Here is a 10,345-nt window from a genome sequence, read left to right as displayed (position 1 = left end):
TCTTGTTTCATATCCTCGAGGTCTCACTGAATTTATCAGCAGTTTCTAGAAAATTCTTGAAAAACCTTATAACCGTGGTTTTGAACTCTATATCCAGTAGTTTGATTTCCTCCATTTCCGTCATTTGTGATCTGCTTTTTTGTCTCCACATTTTGGCTGCTTCCCTGTGTTGATAGAGTGGCTTTGTGTGCTAGGTGTCCTATAGGGCCCAGTGTTTCAGCTCACCAATTACCTGAGGTAGACACTCTTGATGCACCCCTTTGTGGGCTTTGTGCACAGTCTTGTTGTAGTTAAGCCTTGATTGTTGTTGGTATCACTGGGAGTAACTGACCTGCAATGCAGTTTGTTAGGTAATTTTAGATTCCAAAGGGCCAGGTCATTCATATGCAAAAGCCTCTGGGCACAGCTTGGGTGGGGCGGGGTCTCAGGGAATCAACAGGGCAGAGCAAACAGCTTTGGCTGGTCCTCAGTCTGGCCCTAAGAGGCTCCTGGGTCTCAGTGTCCCACAGTAATTGCTGCAAGCACCTCTGAGAAAGCCGCCCTCGAGTTCCACCCGCTGCCAGACAGTCCAGTTTCTCCCTGTATGAGCCTGGGTCTCCAGAGACTCGCCTGGAACTGGAGTCAGGGCTGTCGGGAGCATGAGACTCCCTCTAGATTGAAAAAGACACCGGCATCCTCCATTGCCAGCCCTTTCCACAGGCCTCCATACCTCTGCACTTTACTTCCGCACCTCCTCTGAGTCTCAGTGTGCTTTTCTCTTTCCTTCTAGTTGTAGAATTTCCACTCAGCCAGCCTCCCTGTGGTCTGGGTGATGTCTGTTTTGTCTTTAGTTATAGTTTTGAAGTAGTTGTGCAAGGCAGCAATTTCAGGTGTTTACCTATGCCGCCATCTTGGTTTCTGTCTGCTTATTAGTAGTTTTTGTTGTTGTTTTTTGGTTTGTGTTTTTTTGCGGGGAGTGGTGGTGGAACAAAGATCACAGTATAAAAACTCTTCCAAGGACTTGAATCTAGATTACTTGGCCAACCACACAAACTTCCCAAATTGAACATGTTTTTGTTATGTGGGTATTAATTGTAATGGAATCTGACTTTTTCAAGTTATATGTATATCTCCAAATAATAGAAAGATTCCCAACAAAGGGTGGATCTTGGAAAATGGGAACTACAGTTAACATGCTCTTATGGCTCTGTAAAACGTTGAGCTGTTCTGCTGGGTGTCATGATGATTCATGGGTAACATATTTTTTCTGCCATTAGAACACTTGCCAAAAGTAAGCTGGAATTACCTCAGTTGACTGCTATTAGCCAAAGCTCCAGGACCTGCTGCCAAAAATAAGTCCTTGTAATGATAGATTTCAACAGTCGTACAAAGCAGACTTTTAAAGATTGGTTTCAGGAAACTAAATATTACTCGCTGTGACAAAGGGTCTATCATTAATAGATATCTAGCCCTGACCAGTTAAAATGACCAGAATTCCTTTGAACAATGTAATAATGTTTACAGAAGTAGCACAATATGCTAATGATATTTTTTTTCTTTAAAGTCTTCTTTTTGGTAAAGAGCCTCTGTAGTTTTACAAATATTACCTCACCCATACCTAAAACATCTACTTTTTTTTAGAAGGCAGTAATGGCATTTGATCAAGTCCTCAAAAGGTTCAATAACTGCATTTCACACGTTGTGGATCATTGATGAAGTCAGAGAGAAGTGGGCTCGGGTTTCCTCACCCCCAGTGGAGTGCTCTGATTTCTGGTGCGAGCAGTATACTGTTTCAGAGCAATCTCTAATGTCAACATTTTATACATAAATAATGAGTCACTTTTATGAGTACCACATGGCATGAAGTACCTTTTTTTAACTATAATAAAATACACATACCATAAAATTTACCATCTTAACCATTTTTAAGTGTGCAGTTCAATAGCAAGTTCATTCACACTGTTGTGCAACCAATCTCCAGAACTTTTTTCATCTTGCAAAACTAAAGTTCTACACCCATTAAATAACTCTCCATTCTCCACGCACCCCCAACTCCTGGCAACCACTTTCTACTTTCTGGTTCCATGATTTTGACTATTCTGGGTAACTCATGTAAGTGGAATCACAGAGTATTTATTCTTTTGTGACTGGCTTATTTCACCTAGCATAATGTCTTCAAGGTTTATCCATGTAGCATGTGTCAAAATTTCCTCTCATTATAAGGCTGAATAAAATTCCATTTTATGTATACAACACCTTTTGTTCATTCATTCACTCATTAATAGACATTTGAGTGGCTTCTGTCTCTTGGCTATTGTGAAAAAGCAGCTGTGAAAATATCTCTTCAAGACCCTGCTTTTAATTCCACCTGGAAGTGGAATTTCTAGATCATACGGTAATTCTATTTTGTTGTTATTGCTGTTGTTAATCCTCACTCAAAGATATTTTTCCCATTGATTTTTAAAGAAAGTGGGAAGGAGGTAGGGAGAGAGAGAGAAAGAGAGAGAGAGAGAGAGAGAGAGAGAGAGAGAGAGAGAGAGATGGATGTGAGATAGACAATATCGATTTGTTGCCTCCCACATAAGGCCTGATTAAGCTAGGAATTGAGCTTGCAACCCAGGTATTGTGCCATTGACAGGGATTGAACGCGAGACCTTTCAGTCCAAGGCTGAGGCTCTAACCACTGAGAATACCGGCCAGGGTTGGTCACTCTCTTTTTAATTTTTTGAGGAGCTGCCATACTGTTTTCCATAGCAGTTGCACCATTTTAGATTCCTATCAGCAGTGCACAAGGGTTCCAATTTCTCCACATCCTAGCCAACACTTGTTATTTTCTGGGTTTGTTATTTTTGTTGCTATTTTTGATAATGGTGATCCTATTGGATATGAGGTGGTTTTGATTTGCATTTCCCTCCTAATGATTACTGAAATGGAGCATCTTTTCATGTGATTGATTATTGACTCTTCGTTTATTTCTTATGGAGAAATGTTTATTCAAGTCCTTTGCTCATTTTTTAGATTGCTTCTTTGTTGTTGTTGTTAAGTTGTAGTTCTTTATATATTCTGGATATTAACCAGGTATATAATTTACAAGTATTTTTCCCCCTACAGAATGATATCAGTTATATGTAGAATCTTAAAGAAGTCAAGCTCATAGAAACAGGTAGAAAAGTGGTTGCCAGGGGCTGGGAATAGGGGAAATAGAAGTTGGTACAATGGTACAAACCTTAATCTATGAGATGAATAAGGCCTGAGGAGATAATGTGAAGCATGGGGACTATAGTTGATTATGCCCTTTGTATATTGGGATTTCCTAAGAGAGTAGAACTTAAATATTTTTACCAAACAAATGAAAGGCAAATATTGCAACAGCATGGGTGGTCTAGAGAGTATTTTGCTAAGTGAAATAAGCCAGTCAGAGAAAGACAAATATTATATGATTTCACTTATATGTGGAATCTAATGAACAAAATAAAGAAACAAAATAGAAACAGACTCATTACAGAAAACAAACTGGCAGCTGTTAGAAGGAAGGGAGGTTGGGGGACTGGTGTAAAGGTGAATGGATTAAGAAAAAACCCCCACAAAAAACCCTCATAGACACATGCCAGCCTGACCAGCAGACCTGGAGCGACAGCTGAATGGATTACTCTGACACAATGCTGTGAAAGAGAGGGCTAAGGGACTGCCTAGCTAAAGGAACCAGACAGCCTCAATTGCCTGCCTTGTTAGGCTTTTATTGTAGCAGCAGTTTGAGATACAATCAGTAGCATAAGTAACCTTGGAGGACACGTGTGTTTGTACTGTCCTATAAGCAAGGACACCCAAAGATTAAGCATAAGGACTCCAGTAAACACTCAGGGGTCTGCATGTGCACAGGCTTGTTTGGAAAGGTCAAGGAATAATTAGGGGCACTGCCTTCAGCACTCCTCTAAGTGTCCCCTAAGTCAGAATTCCGATAAACAGGGCAGGCAGACTTCCACACACTTCCCTTTTCTCAGAATGTCCTCCTTACAAACTTTCCAACCAACTCTTGTGTGCTCCCCAACAGGCACAGACAACAGTTTGGTGAATACAAGAGGGAAAGGAGATGTGGGAGGTAGTGGAGAGTAAAGGGGGATAAATGGTGATGGAGGGAAACTTGATTTTGGGAGGTAAACACACAATACAATATATAAATGATGTATTATAGAATTGTGCACCTGAAAACTATATATGTATTAACCAATGTCACCCCAACCAATTTAATAAAAAATTAAAACAAAAACAAAGGCAAATATGTGAGATGAGGGATATGTTAAGTTGATGGGAGAATACTTTCACTATATATCTCATATAATCATATCATATATATCATATAATCATGTTGTACACTTTAGATATCTTATAATGTTGTTAATTATACCTAAATAAAGCTAAAAAATTTCTAAATACTGGAAAAATGATTTCCTCAATTTTTGTGGTATGGTCTAAGCAACAGTTCTTAGAGACATGACACAGTTTTAAAGTTTTCATCTAGCTTCTTAACATTTTCTCTGTCACCTTCCTAACAGTCAACAAAATGATCGATCAAGCTGTGATTTGTAGCATTTTCTGATTTCTGTAGTGTTCATACTCCCTCCTGGGCTGATTTTAAGCGGCACAACATTCTGCATCATTTCCACCATTCTGGTACGTACTGGTAAATAACTTCAAAAGCATAGAAATAGTAAAAGGTGGTAAAATAATTAGGAAGTGATGCGTTTTGAGGATGTATTACCTGCATTTTAATAGAATTTATTTAATTCTGCCTACATAGCTTGATTTTTAATAATGGCTGTGTTTACCAACCAACCAACAAAATTCCTGAAAATGCAATAATCCGCTCTTGTGAACCGGCCTGAGCACCTCACTGCTCAGACCACTCTGCCCTCAGCCGTCCACATTCCTTCCACTCCCCAACAATGTCAGCATTTGGCTTGGGTTTCTAAAATAGTGGACAATTTTAAAATCTTTAAAATCTTTCAAGTAAGTCTTAACTAATTGGTATTCACAGTCCTAAATCTGGCCCCTGCACACCTAGTCACAGCGTTTCCACACCTCATTAATGTGAACCTTGCTGCACTTCCAGTCCAGCCAGGTGCCTCCCTGCCCTGCTCTTCACTCAGACCTTGCACATTCTTGACTCTGGGCCCAGCCTCCTCTCTGTTTCCCTGGGAAGCCTTCCCCCTTTCTCACCCAAGTTCAACCGTTCCTTCAGGGCCCCGCTCCAGTTCCACCGACTACTAAACCTTCTCTCGGCACCTCAGCAATTTCTCTTATCACTTTATGACGCTTACAGCTCCTACCATAAGATGCGCCCCTTCATGAAGTATTACATTGCACTGATCTTTCATTGTCGTCACATCTTGTTCTTAGTTTCCCAAGTAGGATGCTGGAAATGTATGACATCTCCAATTAGAATGCAAGGGAAAGGCTCATGTTTATTTACTAGTGTACTTTTTGAGCATCCTCCCGATGCATATTCATGCATTCAAACATATTTATTGAGCACCTAGTGTGTATCAGGGGCTGTGCTAGGCATTAGGGATAAATCTGTGAAAGTCTTGGAAAAGGAATAAGACACAAGTTTATCTGCCTGCCTCAATGACAAGGCACACACCAGGCATTCAGTAGTTAATGACATTAAGTTTGGGAATGACGTACATAAACAGAACCACTAAACGTCAGAGGCCAGCAGGGATCCTCGGCCAGGGATTCTCCGTGGGGGCAATGGCGCCTCCTCAGGGACTTTTTGGGACCCTGTGGAGCAGCGGTTCTCAACCTGTGGGTCGTGACCCCTTTGGCGGTCGAATGACCCTTTCACAGGGGTCACCTAAGACCATCCTGCATACCAGATATTTACATGACGATTCATAACAGTAGCAACATTACAGTGATGAAGTAGCAATGGAAATAATTTTATGGTTGGGTCACAACATGAGGAACTGTATTTAAAGGGCCAGAAGGTTGAGAACCACTGCAGTGTGGAGGGTTTTGGTTGATTGCCTGTTTATTATTTATTTATTTATCTATTTATTTTAATATATTTTTTATTGGTTTCAGAGAGGAAGGGAGAGGGGGAGAGAGATAGAAACATCAATGATGAGAGAGAATCACTGATCGGCTGCTTCTTGCATGCCCCCTACTGGGAATTGAGCTCGCAAGCCAGGCATGAGCCCTGACCAGGAATCATACTGTGACCTCCTGGTTGACACTCAACCACTGAGCCACGCCAGTCAGGCTATTTGCCTGTTTAGACGCTGTTATGAGGTTTTGCATGGTTACAGGGACGGGGACATCCTGCCGTGTGTGGACAGGCCTGCTCAGCAAAGAAGTGCATTGCCTCACATACAATTTTAAAGTGTTTAGTTGGGAATTTATGAAGACAAATGGGTAGAGTTTAAAACTGAACTTTATAAAACGTTCCCTTGCATGGTTGTTGACATACACTGAATTTTCCAGGTATTCAACTATGATTTAAGTTGAATCTTCCTTGTGTTCCAGCTTTATTAAGTGCTTATGCATCATAACAAAACCGATCACATCAGAGACGACAAAGCCATTCATGGTATATGAGTCACCAAATCAACACATTGTATTTTTCTGCATTCTTAGTCATTATCGACATGTATTTATTTCTCTATCTATATAAAACCTCACAATATCTATGATATACTAATTTAGTCCTGATTTCAAAATGTCAAATAAAAAAATAGACCATTGGCTATAAATAAAAACACATTATTATATTAAACACCCTTTAAATATTTTGATACATAATAAACGAAATGTTAAATACAGTAATATAAACACATAAAAATTAGGTAAGATATTTTCCATGTAGTGGGTACAAGCAGCTGACTTTTCATATGTCTCAGTGTAGCTGTGCTGGGGTATTTACATGTTAAAATACATATGACCTATTAGATGACTTTCCTTGCTTTTCCCCCTTATATTCCAGTTAGGGCATGATATTGATTTGTTGGAAGTGTGTAGGCAGGTTGCATTATCTATGAATTCCACTTCAGGATATTAAGGGGGTGTTTCAAAATGTTTGTTGTAAGAAGGGGCTTTGGGTCTAATGAGAATGACCATCGCTCTGCAGGACCAAGGAAACCTGAACTCATGAGGGTTCCTATCTCTACTACAACCTTGTTTCATTGCAGTGGGGGTTTTGCTCACCCTCCTGCCCTCCTTGAAAGCATTCGTGCCCCGGGACAGGGTCTGTGTTCTCTTGAATCTCGGGGCGCTGGTCCTCTGAGTAACTCGTGATGACATGGATGCTAAAATAATGGAGACTGCAAAGTGCAATAGGATATTGGGCAAAAAAAAAAAAGGGAGCGCTTGCCTTCCGTGTCACTCACAACTCATAAGGGTGGTATGTGGAACAGAAAGAACGTCTTTGGTGGTAGGCGCCGCCCTAAGAACTGGAGTTCAGACCCCAGGGGAATTAAGCTAAATTTTAGTGTCTCCTGTCCTTCCCCCTCATGTCAAAGTTATGTCTCCTACAGCAGAACAGAGGTTTTAACACCCATCAACGAAAGATGGGTTCTAAATACCTTGTCGCTTTGAGCCAAGCTTTAGGAAACGAGGAAAGGCAAAATGCTTGAAAATGTAACTGGGACACTTGAAAGAAAAACAGCCTGGTAATTATTACCCAGCGAGCACACCCCACCTTGGCCTCCCCGTCCCCTCAACTCCCCACCCACAACAACACGCACAAACACTGAAACACATCAGTCACCATTTACACACATACGTTCTGTTTTCATTTCTTTGTAGTGTCATTCTCTTGGCTCAAAACTGCGGCGGAGCCCAGCTGGCGTGGCTCAGTGGTAGAATGTCAGCCTATGGAGCAGGCGGTCCTGGTTCGATTCCCAGTCAGGGCACGTGGCTGGGTTGTGGACTCAATCCCTAGTAGGGGGCGTGCAGAAGGCAGCCGATCAACGATTCTCATTGATGTTTCTACCTCTCTCTCCTCTCCCTTCCTCTCTGAAATCAATAAAAATAATATATATATATTTTAAAACTGCAGCTGAGATTCACAAAAGATTAATAACTAAGTATCCCCACTATTAGCTAACCTAACTAATTCATCCTTGACGTAACACGGACAAACCCTGATCAAAGATTTATGCTTGGTGCCACACCCTGGGGCCATAAACCTGGGCTCCCTGGACTGGAAGAGCAAACACCCTTCGGAGGGAAACAGGCTGAGGCTGGTCACAGCGCTGATTAACCAAGGTGCGCGGTTCACCTACCAGTTCACCCACGTAGGGAGCACCCATGTAGGGAGCCTGGGACCTGAAGCTCAAGCCAAAACCAGTCATTCGGGAGAGAAGTTAATTGCAAATACAACCAACTGCCAGCATGTCAAGTGATTTTCTGGTAGGAATGATGAGCTATTTAGGTATAAGAGAAAAATAAGTAATCTTCTCTTTTGTCCCTAGGGTAAGTGCATTCGTTTTTCTTCTCCCTCGTATTTCCTCTTTTCACCTGTTGCCCTTCTAAAGACACACTAAGAGAAGCAGGGTGATCGCTTATCCTTTCCATCTATTAGTGCAAAAATGGAATTTCTGCCTCTGCTCCTGCCTCAGAAACCATGGCGACGGCCTTTTGACCTGGGTGGCTGCAGCTAGAGTTTCAGGCTTGTGACTTGCAAGGAAAAGGCTGCATTGTCAGCACCTGCAATCAGAGAAAGCCTGGGACCCGGGTCCTCCAGCCGTGCCTTCCAGGACACAATTCCACTTCTGTGGATGTTTGTTTTATGTGGTGAGACTGATGAGCGAGCCATCTTCTGCTGAGTTCGAAGGAGGTGTGAAGAGAGGGTGACGATGAAATGTAATGTTGGAAAATGAGCCTCCGTCTTACAAAATGCCGAAGGAATTCAGCAGCTCTGCCCCAGCCTTTGGAGAAAGGGGCCAGCTTGTGTTTCATAGGCTCACACTGACTGGAAGGGCTCATTTGAGTTTAGAGAGAGGGAATTCTTTGTCCATAAACGCAGCATCCACGGCCAAAGGAGTTATCTTTGTTTCTTCCCCAGAATAGAGCCGCAGGACACAAGGGCACCTCAGACTTAATGTAACAACAATGCTGACATTTATTGAGCACATCCTCTGTACTAAGCCCTATGCAGGGTACTTCCTACACACCCTCTGGTGCATTCATTACAGCAGACCTGTCAGGCAGGTATTTTACAGACGAGGATGCTGAGGCAAAGCTACCATCAGGCTTGATTCCTTCCAAGAGATGGCATGTGGGATTTGAACCCACGCCTTTATAACCCTGTCTGCCTTTATAAGCTTCGCCCCCTCACACACTGCTTTAGGCTGGAGTTGAGTGAACCGAAGCCAAACTTCCTTCCTTCCACACTGCATCCCAGGGATGTGCCACTAGGATTTCTGGGCCTTTTCTTGGTTCTCCTGCTCCTGGTCCTGTCTCCGCAGGTGACCCACTTTTTCTTGCAGTTGAGGTCTCAAAGCGTGTAGTTATTACTATTGTCTGGTGACCTGGGATATGACCGTCCGCTCTCAGAAAACACAAGGTGAGCGTAAGTGTCGGAAAGTTCTGTGCTAACGCTGTCTGGCGCCCTTTAGCTAAGAGAACCTGAGTCCATAGCTGCCATCTCTCGAGCTCTAATTCTGGAAGCACCGCGATTAGGAATGCATCCAGTCTAGGTGGAGGTCTACTTTACGTGTCTGAAAGGGCAGGGCTTTCCTTGGCTTGTTCTGGGCACAGATTTCAAAGAGCAGGTGGAGATGTTTCTCATATACTGAGAGCTGGATGGATGATACCTCCTTTGCACATTGGCCTGGGGAATCTTGAGTATATCACAGGAGGCTACTAGGATGTCTACTTGCATGAGAGCCCCTCAGGGTCTTGGAAAAATGAGAACGTGAATTTTGGAAAGCTACAAACTCCTAGAGCACCAGATGAAGGCTGCCCTTAACTTAGGGGGTTCGGGGTGTCCTGAGAATGATCTATGTCTTGAATGAGGGAAGGAAAATCAGCTCCTGGGAAAAGTTCAAGTGCAATAGGGGAGAAGTACTCTAGTATCTGCCCACATTTCCCTAGATCTGGGGACTATATCCCAAGTTCCTCCAAAAAGAGCAGGCTACTTTTCAAAGGGGGCTCAAAGCATCTAAGAGTAGTGTAAGGCCAGGCCACTGGAAGTTTAGCAAAGAAAAAAACAAACAAAAAAAAAGCTATTTGCTGGCAGAGGAGAACGCTTCTTCAGCTTTAAGGAGTAGTGTGGTGAAAGAAACAGAGCCGGAACCATATTCCAGTGATAGGGAGGTAACAGCCCTTGAACCAGGCCGCCAAGAGACAGACCAGGCAACACGAA

This window comes from Myotis davidii, unplaced genomic scaffold (assembly GCF_000327345.1).
Source record: "Myotis davidii unplaced genomic scaffold, ASM32734v1 scaffold115, whole genome shotgun sequence".
Classification (NCBI taxonomy): Eukaryota; Metazoa; Chordata; class Mammalia; order Chiroptera; family Vespertilionidae; genus Myotis; species Myotis davidii.
The sequence above is the reverse complement of the archived record's forward strand: the minus strand, read 5'-3'. Positions refer to the sequence as shown.